The sequence below is a fragment of the Silene latifolia genome, chromosome 4 (genome assembly GCF_048544455.1).
Source record: "Silene latifolia isolate original U9 population chromosome 4, ASM4854445v1, whole genome shotgun sequence".
NCBI classification, from domain to species: domain Eukaryota; kingdom Viridiplantae; phylum Streptophyta; class Magnoliopsida; order Caryophyllales; family Caryophyllaceae; genus Silene; species Silene latifolia.
This window is the reverse complement of record NC_133529.1, coordinates 70,767,234-70,786,603: the sequence shown is the minus strand read 5'-3', so window position 1 is coordinate 70,786,603 and position 19,370 is coordinate 70,767,234. Positions and strand designations below refer to the sequence as shown.

At 41.3% G+C, this 19,370-nt stretch overlaps 1 non-coding gene across 1 annotated transcript; it reads right to left on the bottom strand.

Annotated features, from left to right (window-relative positions):
* Positions 1 to 17,946: 17,946 nt before the first annotated feature.
* LOC141654085 (small nucleolar RNA R71) lies at positions 17,947 to 18,052 on the bottom strand. The gene has a single exon (XR_012547661.1). It is a non-coding gene; the product is annotated as a small nucleolar RNA R71 (small nucleolar RNA).
* Positions 18,053 to 19,370: the final 1,318 nt, after the last annotated feature.

Below are 19,370 nucleotides of genomic sequence, written 5' to 3'. Positions count from 1 at the left end.
CGTACTAATCCCCGGATCCAGTATGCACCCATACAGCATCGCAAGCATCTCAATTATACCTATCAACTGTACCAAAAATATAAATAGGTACAGGTTCCAGTGGGGGAACGACCCAAAACATAAGGACGTCAGCAAAAGCTGAGTTTAAGAAAATAAGAAATATTGACAAATTCAGAAACAGTATTATAAATTAACAAAGCTTTGAACCCAAACTAAAAACAAGAAATATATTCCAAAATCAATTGCTTTAAATCCAATAATATTAACCAAACAATTCAAAACCAAAACTTTTACCACCTGTGTGCCAAGGTCCTACCCTTGACTTGGTCTAGAGGCACCACATGTGCTTTGTTAGACTCATAAAAGTGCGCACTTCTCACATTTGGGCAGTCAGTAGGATAGAACCGCCAAAGGAGAAATTCTAACTACCTAGCGAGTGGGGACAGGACAATCCCCACCCAAATTAACTCGGGCCAAGAGTTTAGTTTCGGGACGTAATCCCATGAGCGTCAGAGACGACCTTAAACCATCTAGACCAGAAGAAACCAAATTTTCCAAAGCGGCCTGAGCCGAAACTGTAATACTCCGTATTTATAAGTCTTGGGGTACTCTATCGAGTAGCCCTTACTCTGTCGAGTAAGGGCAAGTTGCGAAATAAAATAGTTTCTGACCTGTTGGGTACTCGATCGAGTAGCTGGGGTACTCGATCGAGTAAGGAAGTACTCGATCGAGTACCTTGGGTACTCGATCGAGTGTCCGATTTTACGGGGAGTTTTCTCGGGTTTTGTTAATTATGCGATTAAGGTATTTAAACATAATCGTCATTGTTTTAAATCACTTTTACAAAACCTAAAACCTGTTTAAGAGAGAAAGCAACCAGTTCATCTTCCTAATCGCATTCTTAGCAATTCCGGAGTTCAGACGGTCAGTTCTTGTCGTTGTTCGTGTCGTTGAGTTCCTTGCGTCAAGGGTAAGCTTTTAATATAATTTTTATAATGATTTGTTAAGATTGGTTAAACCCTAATTTAGAAGATTGGGGGTTTTGTGCGTAGTATGTGATGTGTAGTATCTATGTGTTGTATGATAGGAGGAGGGTTCGTAGAAGAGGCGTTTTGATACACCGTAGATACCGTCTGCTTGTTGTGCTTTCCGGTAGGATTTCCTACTCGCATTAGTCCCATAATGGGATATTGGTGATGTCTTTGTAGTTAGTTGTTTGATATGATGATTGTCTTTGTGTTTGTGGTTGTGATTGTTTTGATGGTTCTCGAGATGCGTTCTCGGCTGAGTGGGGTCACTTGCGGGAGTGACTTCACGCCCTAGTTTCGCCCTTCGTGGAACCCGCCACGGAAGGGGATGTGCACATTAATGGGACAGGGTTATCGCTCGTATGATGAGCGGGGCTTAAGTGGGAACGGCTGCGGTCCCCATCGGCGGGCTGTCCAGTGGATGCGGTCGGGGATTGAGATGATGGGAGTTGGTGGTGTGTGTGTGTGTGTGTGGATCAAATTGTCTGTTTATCTTACTATTGTTATCTATATTGATTGTGTGATTAATCTTGACCCGGTGTTGTTTTGTAAACTGCGGTGATCCATTCGGGGATGGTGAGCGATATTGAGCGGTGTTGAGGTGAGTACGAGATAGTGGGATGCCACGACATGATGATAGAGTCTTCCTTGTAACCTTAGTTTATTTACATTTCAGTTAGAACAGTCGTTTGAGAATAATGTATCGCACTTTTAGTTGGTTTCATGGATTGTAACTATTCGTTAAACTATTTATAATAAGCGTTGTTTCTTTATTGTTGTTTGATTATCATTGCCTCGGGTAACCGAGATGGTAATGTCTTCATACCTGAGTGGTCCTGGTAAGGCACTTGGAGTATGGGGGTGTTACAAATGGTATCAGAGCGACGATCCTGAAACCTGTAGCAATGAACTTAATGAACATAGGGAGTCAATTAAAATGAACCCGAGGTAAAAGTTGTAGGAGCTAGTGCAAAGGCTTGGGAGACGTCCTAAAGTCGCAGGGGTCGCCCTACAACTTTGAACCGGTCACATGGGGGAAGTGTTTGTCGAGTCGTATGTGTGTTTGGTTAACTTGTTTACAAATGTGATGGAATGTGTTGATTGTTGGATGTTCGAATTGGAAGTTGAGAAGTTGAAAGAAAAGTGATGATGTATATATAAACTGTTGATGAAATGATAGCATGTTGAATGTTTTACAACGTGGCAATTAATAGCATGATTGTTATGATATAATGTGATTTATAAAGTTTAGCATGTTAGCATATGACGTAACATGCGGGTAGCTCTTACGAATTAGTGTTACTCGATCGAGTGGGACTGACTCGATCGGGTGGGTTTTTGGCGATTTTGAGTCCAGAATCGAGTTTTGGGGTACTCGATCGAGTAACTAGGGGTACTCGATTGAGTAGGGGGTCACTCGATCGAGTAGCCTATATACTCGATCGAGTAGGTAAGAGATCGGAGGTCCATTTGGAGTGCAGGTTTGGGTACTCGATCGAGTACGTGGGGGCACTCGATCGAGTAGCCCGTTACTCGATCGAGTGTGTTTGGGAACTCGATCGAGTGGGTTCTGGGCAGCGTGTTTTCGTGTTTTGAGGTTTAGTACGTGTGTTTATGTTTACCCTTTCTTCTATAGCTTCAAGATGCCGCCCAAGAGAACTGCTTTGTATGCGAGAGCTGAGCTTATGACCGTGGATGACATCGTTAAGATGTTAGAGCACCAGGATGCTCTTCTTGAGACCACAAGAGAGTGAATGAGGACAAGGATAAGAATAAAGAGAAGGAGGTTGATCATTCTAAAATCAGCCTCTATATTGCGAGGTTTAACCCGAAAGAGTACAAGGGAGTTGGGGAGCCTAATCTGCTTGATAGTTGGCTGAGAGAGATGGAGAACATCTTAGATTTGGTTCATTGTCCTGATGAGATGAGAGTGGAACAGCCGCGTTCTATCCGAGGGAGGCGGGTAAGTGGTGGGATTCAGTGAAGGTGAGTGCTAGGGAGATATATGCTAACCAAGGCTTACCTGCTATACCTTGGGAGGAGTTTAAGTAAGGCCAGAGGAAGGTGTTTGTACCGGAGCATGTGAGGAGTAAGATGAGAGAAGAGTTTGATAAGTTTAAGATGACACGAGATGTCGGTGGCAGTACTACGAGACAGTTCAATGAGAAGTCCCGGTATCTTTGAGGATATGGGTTTGAGTGAGGAGAACCTGGCATTGAGGTTTGAGAGGGGGTTGACTACCACGATTATGGATAAGTTACCCGTGGGAATCCTTACCGATGTTAAGGAAGCTTATGAGAGAGGGCCGGGAGAGAGAGAGGTTGGTGGAGATGGCTCGGGAGAGGTCGGGGTGGTGAGAAGAGGAAGTTCGAGAGCGAGGGTGGTGGCCAATCGAATCACAAGAAAGGCAACCACAATCGGTCCTAAAGGATTTTCTTCCTCGGTCCGGGTTTAGTGTTTGGGACTTCCTTTGGGCGTGGCCGTGGAAGTGTGAGTAATAGTTGGGGAGTGACCTGCTTTGGTTGTGGTGGTGTAGGCCACAAGAGACATGAGTGCACAAGTTCACCGGATCTTTCCGAGACACGCACAGAGCTTCATGAGCAACAAATGACCGGTGGATCATGGCGAACCGGGAGTCGAGTTACCAGTGGAGGCACGGCACCGCAACGGCGGTAATTCTTATCGAAAACACCGGCAGAACAACAACAACAATCAAGGGTCGGGTGCCAAGCCGACCGCATCAACCAAGATCTTGTCCGGGAGGTGGACAAAGACCGATGGCAAGTTGTTCATGATGGAGAAGAAGGCGGTGAGGAAGATGCGCACGTTATCACCTGTACATTCCTTGTTAATGGTATTCCTACGTTTGTTTTGTTTGATTCGGGGCTTCTCGATCGTTTGTGTCTTCGAGTCATGTAAAACAGTTGGGTTTTAGAGTATATGAGTCTGTTAGTGAGCAAGTTTTCATACCTTCGGGTGAGTCTGTATCGTGTGGGAGATTGTTTAGAGATGTGTCTTTGATAGTTGGGCAAGTTGATTTCCCTGTAGACTTGCTAGAGTTTCCTTTTAACGGTTTTGAGATGATAGTTGGGATGGATTGGTTAGGAAAGTATAAAGCTAAGATAGACTGTCATCAAAAGAAAGTATCCTTAAGAGGTCCAAAGGGTGTTAGTGTGTCTTATCGTGGGTTTCTAGTCAAACCCAAAGTTAAGTTGATTGCAGCTGTTACCTTGAAGTCGTATCTGAGGAGAGGCTGTCCTTTGATCCTGTGCCATGTGAGAGATGACCGGATAGAGAGTCCAGCAGTTGATGAGATACCAGTGGTGGGAGAGTTTGCAGATGTTTTTCCAGAGGAGATTCCGGGGTTACCACCGAAGAGGAGATAGATTTCACCGTAGAGTTGAAGCCGGGGACGGCCAATCTCTAAGGCACCGTACCGTATGGGTCCTAAGGAGATGGAGGAACTTAGGAAGCAGTTGGATGATTTGATAGAGAAGGGATACATTAGACCAAGTGTATCGCCTTGGGGAGCACCAATTCTTTTCGTAAAGAAGAAAGATGGGAGTTTGAGGCTATGCATAGATTACAGGGAGCTGAACCGTGTGACGATAAAGAACAAGTATCCTTTGCCAAGGATAGATGACCTGTTTGATCAGTTGAGCGGTGCAACAGTCTTTTCTAAGATTGATTTGAGGTCGGGGTACCATCAGGTGAAGATTAGAGAGGTGGACATACCAAAGACAGCTTTCACGTCAAGGTATGGCCATTATGAGTATGTGGTGATGCCGTTTGGGTTGTCTAATGCGCCGGCAGTGTTTATGGATTTGATGAATAGAATCTTCAGACAGTTCTTGGACCAGTTTGTAGTGTTGTTTATCGATGATATCTTAGTCTACTCTAAGACTAAGGAGGAGCATGAGGAGCATCTGAGGATCGTGTTGCAGACTTTGAGGGATCATGAGTTGTATGCTAAGCTGTCCAAGTGTGAGTTCTGGTTAGAGAAAGTTGCTTTTCTGGGGCATGTAATCTCTAAAGATGGGGTAGCTGTGGATCCGGCGAAGATTGAGGCAGTGACAAAGTGGGAAGCACCAAAGAATGTTCTTTGAGGTTAGAAGTTTCTTGGGTTTAGTTGGATACTACAGACGGTTCGTGAAAGATTTCTCCAAGATAGCTAGACCGATGACAGCGTTGATGAGGAAAGAGAACAGGTTTCGTTGGGATGAGAGTTGTGAGACGGCGTTCCAAACATTAAAGGAGCGTTTGACCACAGCTCTGTCTTAGCATTGCTGAAGGGGAGCGAGAACTTCGAGGTTTATACGGATGCTTGAAGAATGGGCGGGATGTGTGTTGATGCAGAATGGTAAAGTGATTGCCTATGCTTCTAGGCGATTGAAGCCTTATGAGGAGAATTACCCTACTCATGATCTAGAGTTGGGTGCGGTGGTGTTTGCTCTCAAGATTTGGAGACATTACCTTTATGGAGCAATCTTTAAGGTATTTTCTGATCACAAGAGTCTCAAGTACATCTTCACGCAGAAGGAGTTGAACATGAGACAGAGGAGGTGGATGGAGCTGATTGGTGATTATGACATGGAAATCATCTACCATGAAGGGAAGGCCAATGTTGTAGCTGATGCTTTGAGTAGGAAGAGTGTACATTCCTTGTGTACAGCTCTATCTTTGATGAGGCTGAGGGATGAGGTAGCGAGTTTTGGGATTCATATAATGCGAGAAAGGAGATGCCTTGGGTGATATGACAAAGACATCCGGAGTTTTATGATGATATTCGGGATAAGCGGGCTTTGGATCCTAAGATAGTGGAGTGGAGAGGCTGGAGTAGAGAAAGGGACGGTGTCCCGTTTTCTATATATACGAGATGGTAGTTTGAGGTTTGATGGTAGGTGGTGTGTTCCTAATGATGAGGAGTTGAAAAAGACGATCATGACAGAGGCGCATTGCACACCATATTCAGTTCATCCAGGTGGAGACAAGCTATACAAGGATTTGAAGAAAATGTTTTGGTGGCCTGGGATGAAGAAAGAGACAGCTGAGTTTGTGTCCCGTTGTTTGACATGCGAGAGAGTTAAAGGGGAACAGAGAAGACCACAAGGTAAGATTCAGTCTTTAGAGGTGCCTGAGTGGAAGTGGGAATCCATTTCCATGGATTTCATTGTGGGTTTGCCAAAGAGTCAACAAGGTAACAACATGATTTGGGTGATAGTGGATCGTCTGACCAAGTCAGCTCACTTTGTTCCAATGAAAGATACATGGACTAAGGCACAATTGGCTATGGCTTATCGAAAGAACGTGCTTAAGTTACATGGAGTCCCTAAGGACATAGTGTCTGACAGAGATGCGAGGTTTATATCGAGGTTTTGGAAAGAGTTGCAGGAATCGTTGGGAACAACTTTGAAGATGAGTACAGCATTTCATCCTGCGACAGACGGACAGACCGAGAGAACAATCAAGACTCTGGAGGATATGTTGCGAGCTTGTGTGATGGATTTTGGTGGTAGCTGGGAGCAGAGGTTGGACTTGATAGAGTTTTCTTACAACAACAGCTACCACACCAGTATTGGTATGGCACCGTTTGAGGCTTTGTATGGGAGGAGATGTAGGAGTCCAATCTGTTGGGACGACCGTCTTTGAGGCAAAGGGTTTTAGGACCAGAGATGGTGCATGAGATGGTGGAACAGTTAAGATGATCGGGAACGGATGAGAGCGACCCAGATCGACAAAAGAGTTATGAAGATCTACATCGCCGGGATATAGAGTTTCAAGTTGGGGACAAGGTTCTTTTGAAAGTTTCTCCTATGCGCGGAGTTATGAGATTTGGGAAGAAAGGCAAGCTAAGTCAGAAGTTTATAGGGCCTTATGAGATCTTAGAGCGAGTTGGGGAAGTTGCTTATCGTCTGGCTTTACCAAATTTAGTTAGAGAGAGTGCATAATGTGTTTCATGTATCGCAGTGCGAAGTATGTGAGTGACCCGTCACATGTGTTGGAGGCAGAGAGGTTAGAGCTAGATGAGTCCTTATCATATCTTGAGGTGCCTAAGCAGATTCTAGACCGAAAGGTTAGAAAGACTAGGAGTGGTGAGACAGTTTTGCTTAAGATCCTTTGGTCTAACCACGAGACTGAGGAAGCTACATGGGAGGCAGAGGATATCATGAAAGAGCGTTACCCTTTCCTTTTTGATCAGGTATGTATGGTTACGGGGACGTAACCTTGTTTCTTTTAGGGGGGTAGGAGATGATCGCGAGCAGTTTTTAAGAGCTTTATACCCCTTTTATATGTAGTGTCGGTATGTTTGTCGGGATGAGTTGGGTTAGTATCATGTCTTATGTTGCATTTTGTTTAACCTTCGAGTCGGGAAGCTTACGGGAGTACCTTTGTTTAGTAGTGGTTTGAACTTCGGGGACGAAGTTCCTTTTAAGGAGGGAAGACTGTAATACTCCGTATTTATAAGTCTTGGGGTACTCTATCCAGTAGCCCTTACTCTGTCGAGTAAGGGCAAGTTGCGAAATAAAATAGTTTCGACTGTTGGGTACTCGATCGAGTAAGGGGGTACTCGATCGAGTAAGGGGGGTACTCGATCGAGTACCTTGGGTACTCGATCGAGTGTCCGGTTTTACGGGGAGTTTTCTCGGGTTTTGTTAATTATGCGATTAAGGTATTTAAACATAATCGTCATTGTTTTAAATCACTTTTGCAAAGCCTAAAACCCTGTTTAAGAGAGAAAGCAAACAGTTCATCTTCCTAACCGCATTCTTAGCAATTCCCGGAGTTCAGACGGTCAGTTCTTGTCGTTGTTCGTGTCGTTGAGTTCTTTGCGTCAAGGGTAAGCTTTTAATATAATTTTTATAATGATTTGTTAAGATTGGTTAAACCCTAATTTAGAAGATTGGGGGTTTTGTGCGTAGTATGTGATGTGTAGTATCTATGTGTTGTATGATAGGATGAGGGTTCGTAGAAGAGGCGTTTTGATACAGCTGTAGATACCGTCTGCTTGTTGTGCTTTCCAGGTAGGATTTCCTACTCAGTATTAGTCCCATAATGGGATATTGGTGATGTGCTGTAGTTAGTTGTTTGATATGATGATTGTACTTTGTTTGTGGTTGTGATTGCTGTTGATGGTTCTCGAGATGCGTTCTCGGCTGAGTGGGGTCACTTGCGGGAGTGACTTCACGCCCTAGTTTCGCCCTTCGTGGAACCCGCCACGGAAGGGGATGTGCACATTAATGGGACAGGGTTATCGCTCGTATGATGAGCGGGGCTTAGGTGGGAACGGCTGCGGTCCCCCACTGGCAGGGCTGGTCCAGTGGACAGTCAGGATTGAGATGATGGGAGTTGGTGGTGTGTGTGTGTGTGTGTGTGTGATAGTTCAGCTGTCTGTTTATCTTACTATTGTTATCTATATTGATTGTGTGATTAGTACTGACCCCGGTGTTGTTTTGTAAACCTGCGGTGATCCATTCGGGGATGGTGAGCAGATATTGAGCAGGTGTTGAGGTGAGTACTGGGATAGCTGGGATGCCACGACATGATGATAGGAGTCTTCCGCTGTAACCTTAGTTTATTTACATTTCAGTTAGAACAGTCGTTTGAGAATAATGTATCGCACTTTTAGTTGGTTTCATGGATTGTAACTATTCGTTAAACTATTTATAATAAGCGTTGTTTCTTTATTGTTGTTTGATTATCATTGCCTCGAGTAACCGAGATGGTAATGTCTTCATACCTGAGTGGTCCTGGTAAGGCACTTGGAGTATGGAGGTGTTACAGAAACCATTCCAATGTGTAATATCCAAAATTTAGAAATACAAGTAAAATCTCATCGATGCCAAAATATTATAAAAACAGTTTAATGATTAAACCGAACATGCTCTTTACTTAAATTTAAAAAGGGTAAAAGTCCTTACCTCTTAAGACGGTCAAACCAAGCTAACTTAATCCAAAACTTCCTTCTCGTCAAATCCACAATAAGCTACAAATAATACAAAGTAGTTTAATAATCTTGCTTAGTAATATTAAGACGTCCCAACTTATTATCTAGCTAAACCTATAAACAGAACAGTTCGCTCTAGATACTCACAAGGTGACTAGTTCATCATTCTAAGTTCATCTGATATAACCCCCAAACTGGTCCTTTGTCATCATGAATAACCTAACCGAATCATTCATGTTCAAATCCCATCATTGTAACCTGCCACTTATACTGTCGCATTAGCTAAACATGAATTTTACGAGCTAACTACCTACACCTCCAACATCTTTAACAATTGACATAATGCCGTTACCATCCATAATAATGATCCCAATTCGTCAACCCAAGCTTAGTCTTTTACGGCCAAAATACACTCAGTGTCACTACCATTATCAACCTATTGACACAAATTACCATAAACTTGCCATCAAGATCATCGGTACTCCAAATTACCACCACCTAGTCTTGTAGTATAACTATTTTCTTTGTCCTTGGTTAAACTTACCCATAAATTAGTATCCTCCATCAGTTCATCTACAAATCAACCTTTAAAGCAAACATATTAAGCTACAACAGAACACATGAATTACCTCCATCTTTTACCTCTTCAATCCCACCTTATTAATAATATATCAAGTAGTATGAATACTAGTATGAGTAACAATAATCATCCCAAAACCCTTTGTTCAAATTGAGGACACAAATAAACTATAAACCCGTATAAATCCATCCAATAATATTCTACCTCAATAGCCACCAACTATTTTGCCCACATAGCGATTTAACGTTCAAGATTAAAATCTCTAAACAAGCTTTAAACTTTGTTTCATAAATTGTTTAAATCAAGAAATTAGAAAATCAAAACACTTACAATTTGTAAAAATACGAATAGGAAATGGAAGAAGACGATCAAGAGTCTTGATCGTGGCTCCAGAGAATTGGCGACGAGAATTGATGTGTGAGCGACGAAAAGGGCAGGAGGCAACAACAAGGGTGAAAGGTAATTTTAGGGGTTTTGGATTTTCCAAGTGAACATACAAAATAAAAGAGAGGTATAAAAGGGAGGAGTTAGACGTATAAAGAGGTTTAGACCCCTTTTTATCATTTTATTTTTATAAAGTAAAATTTATGTCAAATTCCGAGACACGATGCTTAGAATAATTTTTGTTTTTAATCTCGAGTAATTGAATATTCAAAACTGATATATTTTCGTAACCCAACTCAGCTTAATTCATATGTCGATACGTAAATTAATAAAAATCTCAATCTAGCACTCCCACAACTAACTAAAATAAGAAGGTAACCTTAATACGGAAAGAAATGGGGTGTTACAAAGGGCTACGAAAATCAGCCTTGAGTTTAGGTTATCGTTATGTACAACAATTTCTAATTGTTCATGTTGCTTGATAAAGGTATCCTGCTATTTCAGGCTTCCATTGGTAGTAAAGTTTATTCGCTGTATTGATTTGCATTTAAATTTAAGTTTGTTTTTGGTGATTTTAGGTGTTGAGAAATGTGGCTGCCGTTTGGTTTTGGGGGATTGCAGGTATCACTGAAAGGACATTCATTTTTGAATTGTATGTTAGATTTTGTTGATTCTCGTTATGCTTTGATTCTTGTTGCAGTACAGTCATTGCGTCTTAAACTGATGTGCAGTTGTCGTCCTAAATTGATATTGTATCTACAGGTATTCATCGTGTCCAATCTTTAAGTTCCTGCTCACCTGTGGCGGATTAGAGCTATTTAGCTGACTGTGTTGGCCCGTCGCTGAATGTGATCCTTTAGTTTATTTGTTTATGTGAACCTTTTTGTTTTCTCCCTTATTACCTTACATCACCTTCCTCGGTTTGCGCATACATTTGGTTACTGCTGTAGTGGCAGCGCGGTTTGGGGTTAGCCGTTTTCTATTTGTCGCTCGGCTAGGATTGCCGAACTTGGTGGCTTTTGCGATACCTGGGTACCGTTTCTGCTCGTTTCTTACTCTTCTCTTTCGGTTTTATTGACTACTACAAGTTTCTAAGCTTTCTAAGGTTCCGTTTACAGCTAACTATAGGTGCAAACCCTGGCACAACTAGAGGTCAACGTGCTATTTTGCCATTAGCATTAGGATTATCATGCATATTGGGTATACCGTGGCTTAGTACCCGTTGGACTGCCCCGAAATGTGCTTGATTATGTTTCTCGGTATATACTTATCTGATGATGTCACTCTACCTACAGGTGATTTTGTTACTCGGTATATACTAAACTGTTTATGTCACGCTACTTACAGGTGTCCTTTACTGTGGTAGTGCCTTGTGAATGCGCGGTTCCGACGTATGGTGTGAAGTTCAGTGGTAAGAGTGCACCAGGTGTCCCGCAACAGCACTACTGTACAACGTTCACGTTCGTTGCACTTATAATCAGTTGTAATGGATGACAGGTGCAATAGATGAGCATAACGATTCCGGATCTGCAAGGCAATCATTTTGGTAGTTCCAGCACTTAGGTAGCACCCTTGCTGAGTGGGTATATGATGATCTTGCCCTCTGCGGAATCTTTTTATGCTTATTGGGTATGTACTAATCTGTTTATATTGCACTAGTTACAGGTTTCAATTCCATTTATAATGTCCAGTAGATGAATATACTAATCTTTTTATGCCCTCTGCGGAATCAATTCCATTTTCAGCCTCAAATTAGCATCTCAATTACTCCTTTATAATTGATTTTATTTTACTGGTTTCATTTCCGTGATTAGCTCTTGTTTGGGTAATTTTTTAATTTAACTTTAGTGATTGTTATTTTGTTTAAGATGTGTGCTTGTGAACTTTTTCTGGGTACTATTTCATTAGAATTTGTTTGTGTGGACTTGAGATTTGTTGATTGACGCTAAATTTTGACTGAGTTTTGATGATGCTCAGACATATCTTTTCCACCACAGATGTAGTTGGCAGTAGCTGCAGTTGGCTTTTGTCTATGTACTCTTTCATATTGCAAATCTGAAGAGGCAACTGACCTTATGGGATGAAGTAGCTATCTATGTGGATTACTGAATATGGGGGCTAAAGTTCATTAGGGGTTAGCCCTGAGCCGCACCATGGTGGTAGGAAGTGATGAGGCTGATGCGTGAGATGGTGGTTGGATGTGATTATCCCTCAAATTACTTGCCTTCTTCTAGGTATAATCTCTTTGTAGTTAGTTTTATCATCGTTTGATTATGTTGTGGAGAAAGGGAATTTAGGAAACTCATCGATGTGTCGAGACTACATTCATTGTTTGGTTATGGCAGCTGAGTGAAGCGTCGGAGTAACATAGATGCACATTTAAGTCCTTCGAACTCTTTACTCAGGGATTAAGAAGGATCTAGGGTAGACAATGGGTGCTATCTTCGTTCACCTTCTCTCATTTAGTCATTGTCTATTGGCATTTCCGGCTCATTAATGACAGTACAGTGTATCATCTAACTTTCTAATTATATGCATCTATGAGAAGCAGGACCTTTAAATTGTTGTCGACTATCGTAGGGATTATATGCATTTCGTCCATATTAGCCCTTTCCTTGGACTTAGGAATATAACCTTTAATCAGGATTTTGAAGAATTCAGTATTATCCTTTCATTATTGCTAAAAGTGTGCGCTTGCCCAAGAATCAAACTTCATGTTTAGTTTCTGCCCTTCCACGCTCATCAATAAATCCAAACCTTGCTTATTTTGATGCAGGTGTCTTCGTTACCTGATCTAGAAGAACTCACATCCCGAAAAGGCAATGTAACATCTGCAGAAGGTAATGTTTTGTGCACATACAGTGAAAACAACTTATTTGTCATCTGATCTTTTCTTGTAGATTTAGAGTTCCATCTTATTGCCATGATTTTTAAATGATATTTCTTAACTTTCAGGAAAGTCGGTCAAACAAAAGTTGAACTTGCTTCTACCCTAAAATCTGAAGGTTAAGTTTACTTGTCTGACCTGTTATTATGGAATGATCAAGTTCGTCATGATTTCTAGATGATACTTCCCTTCAATATTCTCATCTTAGGCTCTTAACTTACAGGAAAGTTGGAAAGTGTCTTGATGGTTCGTGGGAAGTGAACGGGTAGCAAAGTGGGAGAAGTGGGAAGTTAACGGGTATCAGGCACTCTGGCAAGGTGGATGCTACTCTGCCCATAGTACCCCTGCCTTTTATTCTTATTACTTTTGCGCCATTTTGCTTTCCCTTTTTTCCTCTACCATGCTCCTCATTCTTCCTCTGCTCCTCATTTTCCATGTCTATATCACTCGTGCGCTGTATTACTTTCCACTTTTCTATATCCTCTGGTTTCTTTCTTCGTCAATAGCAATCAATTTTATGGCGAATTCTTCCTTTTAAAAACGAACCCTAACCCTACCCAGAACAGTCCCCAATGTTGATCCTCTATTTTCTATTTTTTTTTTTAGAAAAGCAACTCGATTATCAGATCGGCACCAATGGCGGTCCCTAATTCAGTCCGACTTATCCAAAAACGCAACAGGTAAGTTGGCTTGTTCATTATTCTGATTTTTGTTTCCAGTATTTTAACTTTTGAGATGGATTGTTGATTGCATACAATGAGGTTGTTCCCTTTCGTTCCTGCTATTATCGCCTCATTATCCTTTTTAACTCTGCCACATTCATTCCCCATTTTAATTTTTCAATTATTTTCTACTACTCATTTTATTCGATTCATTTTATTCGATTCATTCTTGTAGTTGGTATTTTTACCTTCTCCTTTTGATTCTTATAGTTAGGATTTTTTATTTAATCTTCGTTTGCATTTTCGTAATTCTTATTGTTGGTATATCTTTTCATGGTGTGCATGCAGCTATTGAGGACGGTGACGGTAATCACGTCAGCGAGAGAGTGTATTGCACGGAGTATAAATGAAGATCTATGTATCGCGATGAGGAACATCGCCAGCGACTAAGTCGGCATTAGTTATTGAGTTAGCGTATTTTTAATTAATCCATTGCTTCTGCTGTTAGAGGTTAACTATTGAGGTAGAATATTGAATGTGAATTAAATAAGTTAGGGATTAGTTTTTGGGTTTACAAACTTTAAATTGATTGCATGTAATAATTTAGGGCTCAAAAGAGAAAGCTTGATTATGTGTTTTTCCTTCCTTTTTGTTAGGGTGCAATGGAGAAGGCTATCAAATATAAAGTACCATAAATTTCGAAGGTTTCAATACAAGATTTCTTGCTATTTTCGACATTAGTGTTTTGATTGAGAGTTATTATTTGTAGCTATTCATCTGCACATCGTTCTCTGACATGCCTTTTTCTTACCTCCTAGTATTGGTTCTTTAATGCTTATTTTTTCATGTTTCCACCTCGCAAAAATTCCTTGTTTTTTTTTTTGGTAAAATGTGAGTGTATGATATATATATAAAAAAGAGTTTCAAATACAAAATAAGGCCTAAACCTTTCCAAGGATTAAAGAAAATTCAAGCACCCTAGCCAATCTAACTCTTGTGTGTTCAACTTCCTCTTATCCCGTTCTTTTATCCTCCTCTTCATATCATCATTGATCAACAATGCAATACGACTAGGCCTCAGGACCAGCTGCTCTATACGACTCTTGTTTCTCTGCTGCCACACATGATACATAGCACTCAACACCATAGCATTCTTTACTTTCCTCTACGTTTTCAGGCCTGTGTTATGAATGCACCAGTGCAGGACATCAGAATCAGGAAGTTTTAAGCCAGAAATTTTTATCAGTTCTTGTATTACCCGTCTGCGAAAGGCACATTCAAAAAATAAATGTTCCTGTGTCTCTTCTGCCTGCCCACATAAGAAACACATTCCATCCACATTCATCCCAAATACTTTCAGTCTACTATTAGTATGCAGGGATTCGTGAGCTATAAGCCATCCCATGAACCTGTGTTTAGGTAGATTCCAACTGTCCCAAATTGCATTATGCCAGTCTACCTTAGTCCTTGCTCCTCTAAGCCATTCATAGCATCCAGCAGGAGTGTAACCAGTTTGCTGCACCTGCCATACCCCCTTACTGTAGCCATTGGCAATCACCTACTTCACCTTGCAAATCCCCCTCCACACCCAGCTGGAGTTGCTAGTAGCTGTGTACTCCTGCCAGGAAACCCCCTTTAAATAATTTGCATTCACCCATTGGACCCATAACGAGTCCTTCTTAGTTGCAATCCAATCCACAAGTCTACCAACCATAGCAATATTCCAAAATTCCTGATTCTTTAGCCCCAATCCCCCTTCCTGCTTAGGCCTACATATAGTATCCCTGGCTACTAAAGGACTGCGTCTATACTCAGCACTGCCATCCCATAAAAAATTCCTGCATGTAGCTTCTATTCTTTGTATGACTCCTTTAGGGAGAACAAACAAAGAAGCCCAATAGGAGTGTAAAGAATTCAAGATTCCTTGTTTTTCTTCTTGATTATTATATGCTGTGGCATGTGAGCTTTATTTTCTTATTGCTTCCTAAATAAACCAATCAGGCTATGATGATGATGATGATAAGGAGGAGGAGGAAGATAATGGTGGTGATGATGTTGCTACCGCCTACTGCTACTGATGAAGAAAGTTGACGATTATTGATGTCCAAGAAGGAGACAAAAGTGCTTCAGTATGCTCTTGATTTCTGCCATGTCCGAGTTCTATGAAAGGTCCATCTAATCTATGAAAGGTATATGCAATATTTCTTCCTTTCTAGAATCTGTCAGCTTCGTTTGATCGAGCTGTTTCCCGACTCTAGGTTGATTTAAGTTACCGTCAATAGTTTCATGGGAAGTTTCACCTCCATATAGGTTCACTTTCAATTTGGGGGTTAACAAAACTTGGTAAACTAGGTGAATGTATGTTAAATGATACATGCAATTTATATAGACTTTTTAGCCTCTTATTACACGCATTTCTATGCCATTTGTAACGCTTTATATTGAAAAATGCCCCAAATCGGCTACTTTGGTTTGTTTTGTCTTAATTGCAGGAATGGACCTAAAAGTAGTGGAATCGTGCCTTAGTCGTCCCACTTTGCATGCATTTTAAGGAGGCGGAGATATTAGAGCAGAATTCATACCTCAGGAAGCGTGAAGGAGGGTCTTAGGAAGCTGCCAAGACGAAGTCAAGGCTGATCTTAGTGTGAAGTACTCGATAGAGAGCTTCTGGAGTCCGATCGAGTGTTTTGGCAGGTGCTGGAAGTCGATCGAATGGTTTTTATACTCGATCGAAATGTGCTGAATTGGAAGAGTTCGATCGAGAGCCTCAAGTGCTCGATCAAATAGTTTTGCTGAAGAAGTCCTCGATCGAGTTGTTTGAAAGTACTCGATCGAGTGGTTTGCTATGTTACACGTGTTAACTAATCCGTGTTAGGTTTATTTTGTTAATAAAAACGCTCCCCTATATAAGGAAGTGTTTATTAGGTCTTAATTAAGTTTTAATACACTCGACTTTACTCGAATTACTGCTGCTCTTTCCTTGACTCCGGATCTTAATCTTGTAACTTTTCTCTTCCTTTAATCTCAATCTCTTTGCTCTTAATTATTATTCTTTCATTTATTATCTTGATTTGATTTGTTTATGTACATCTTTATTGTCTTTCTACTATGTCTTCTCTTAGTTATTTCATGATTATTGTCATTGTTGTCAATCTCAAAAACATGAGTAGCTAATTTCCTTATGTTAGGATTAGAGGATCCATGGTAGTGATGAGACGCTGTAGTAAATAGACTAGGTGATTTACTTGTGAGAATCTGTGACCATAGCAATATAACTGTAACATATTTAGTTGAGTGCACGCTTCTAACTTTAATTTAGTTAAATTTGTTCCTGGATCGGAAGATTGGAATAAACAGACCTGCTATGCACAGTAGACTACCCTAATGAGGATGGAAGTTAAGTTAGTGGAAATCCAGGGTGGATAGCGGACCGGAAGGACCTTTCCCTTGCCCTTCTCACAGTAGATTGTTTAGGCTATTTATGATTGAGTCGATATACTGCCATGGTGAACCGAAATCCTGACATACCCTCTTTTATCTGATCACTTATCTTTATTTTCCCACTTTATTGCTCTTATCTTTATTGCTCTTGCCCTCAATGTCTAGTAGTTAGAAAACAAAATAGAAACCCCCCATTTGTGACTTAGATAAACGGACTTACAGATAGATATCTTGCCTCCCTGTGGAGATCGACCTTACTTATCACTAGCTTCTGTTAGTTATATTTAGTTATTTATTTTTGGTACATAACGACCGTATCAAATTTTGGCGCCGTTGTCGGGGAGGCGATAGCCTTATATGTCTTTTGTTGTTTCGTTATTTCTCTTGGTCTCAGGGAATTTTTATTCCTTGAGACAGTTCTTACTTATTTCCTTTAGTGTTGTGTATGCACAGGTCTAACAGGTCAGAATTAGTTCCTGCTGATCCTGAGCCAGAAAGATCTTTTCGTCATAGACTAAGACTGCAAAGGAAGATTCAAAAGGAAGTCTTGAGTACTTTTGAACCCGAGCTACAACATTTTATGTTTGTAGAAGATTCGTCTTGTGAAGTAGACAACTCAATTTCTGCTATAAAGCCAGTGAAGATGCCTAATATTGCGAGTCACTCACAGCCCACAGCTGCCTCGATCCCTAAAGGTTTCAGTCTTGCGACCGAGGATGGCAATACATTTGACATCCGACCATCTTACATTAATTTGGTCGAACGAAACCTGTACCGAGGTGTGGCGGGTGAAGATCCACGTAAACATATGGAGGTTTTCACTGACTATTGCTCTACCATACCCGCCACTAAGGGAGTAACCCAGGATAAGATTAAGGAAGACTTGTTTCCTTTCTATTTGACCGACGGAGCCTGTGAATTGCTCACTAATCTTGATCGCATTGCAATCGGTATTACTGACTGGGAGAGTCTGGCCCTTGCTTTTTATAAAAGGTATTTTCCTCCACAACGAGCTAATCAGCTGAGAGGGAAAAATACAAGTTTTAAGCAAAAACCTGATGAAAACTTGTATGAAGCTTGGTGCCATTTCAAAAGGTTGGTGAGGTCTCTTCCTCATCATGGTTTTGATCAGTGGTTTTTATGCAACCAATTCTACAATAGGTTGTATGATGACCAACGTGCTATATTGGACGCCTCATCTAATGGGCGATTTCAGAAGAACAATGACGATGACAAAGGATGGGGTATCATAGAGGAAATGGCTACTCACTGTGCTGAGTATGGGAACCCAAGAGAAGGTATTTGTACTGTCTCTTTAGTAGATAGTGAAGTTGTGGCTTAGCTGGAAGCCATGAATGCCCGTTTTGATAAGCTAGAATTGCAGATTGCTGGTGATCAACAAACGGTTCACTTGTTGACCAGACAAGAAGTCGTTACTTGTGAGAGATGTGGGAGTAATGACGGTCACACTGCTGTTGACTGTCTAACTGAGAAGGAGCAAGTCCTTGCCTTTCAGCAATATAGGCAAGGAGGCTCCTATTATAATAATCAGAATGGAGTTCATTCCAACTTGAGATGGACTAGTCAGAATGTACTTAATCCTACCCCTCCTCCGCAGCAGCAACAAGCTTATGTTCCTCCTCACAAAGCTTAACAAGGCTTTCAAAAGCCTCCATCTTTTCCACCGCCGCATCAAGGAGCTTCTTCTAGTGGAGTAAGGGAATTGGCTGAGTTGAATGCGATGATCCAATCATTGACTAAGTTGCAGATGAGTGACCAACAAAAAGAAGCGTCGATAAAGTCACTCGAGACCCAAATTGCTCAACTTGCCACTAACCAATCCATGAGGAAGCCCGGTCATTTACCGTCTCAATCTGAAAAGAATCCACACGAGACGATAAATCTGATAAACTTGCGAAGTAGTCTTTCTTATGAAGGACCCAAAATGTCAACTGTTGAGGACATATCACACCCGGAGAATATTGTTGCTGATGGTGAACAGTTGTCCATAGAAAAAACAGTGCTGCATCCGAAGAAAGTACTCGATCGACTCATTTCTGGTGGTCGATCGAGAGGAACTACTGGAGATAGTACTCGTTCGAGTGGTATTGTTGATCGATCGAGTAAAGCTGCCTCGATCGAGCAATGCTGATAAAAAAGGTTTCGATCGAGTGGCTGATAATGCTCGATCGAATGAAAAAGCTGCTGAAAGACCTCGATCGAGAGGTAAAAGAGATCGATCGAGTAGAAATGAGTTCGATCCTTTCGAGACACTGGAAGAAAGGAATAAGGGGTTAGAAATTCCGATCACGGTCCCCTTTCTAAGGTGATTGCAGAACAATAAGGCTAACCAACAGTTCGGGAAATTTGCTGAGATCCTGAAAAGCCTTCATGTCAATGTTCCTTTCGCCGAACTGCTTACCTAGGTACCCTATTACATGAA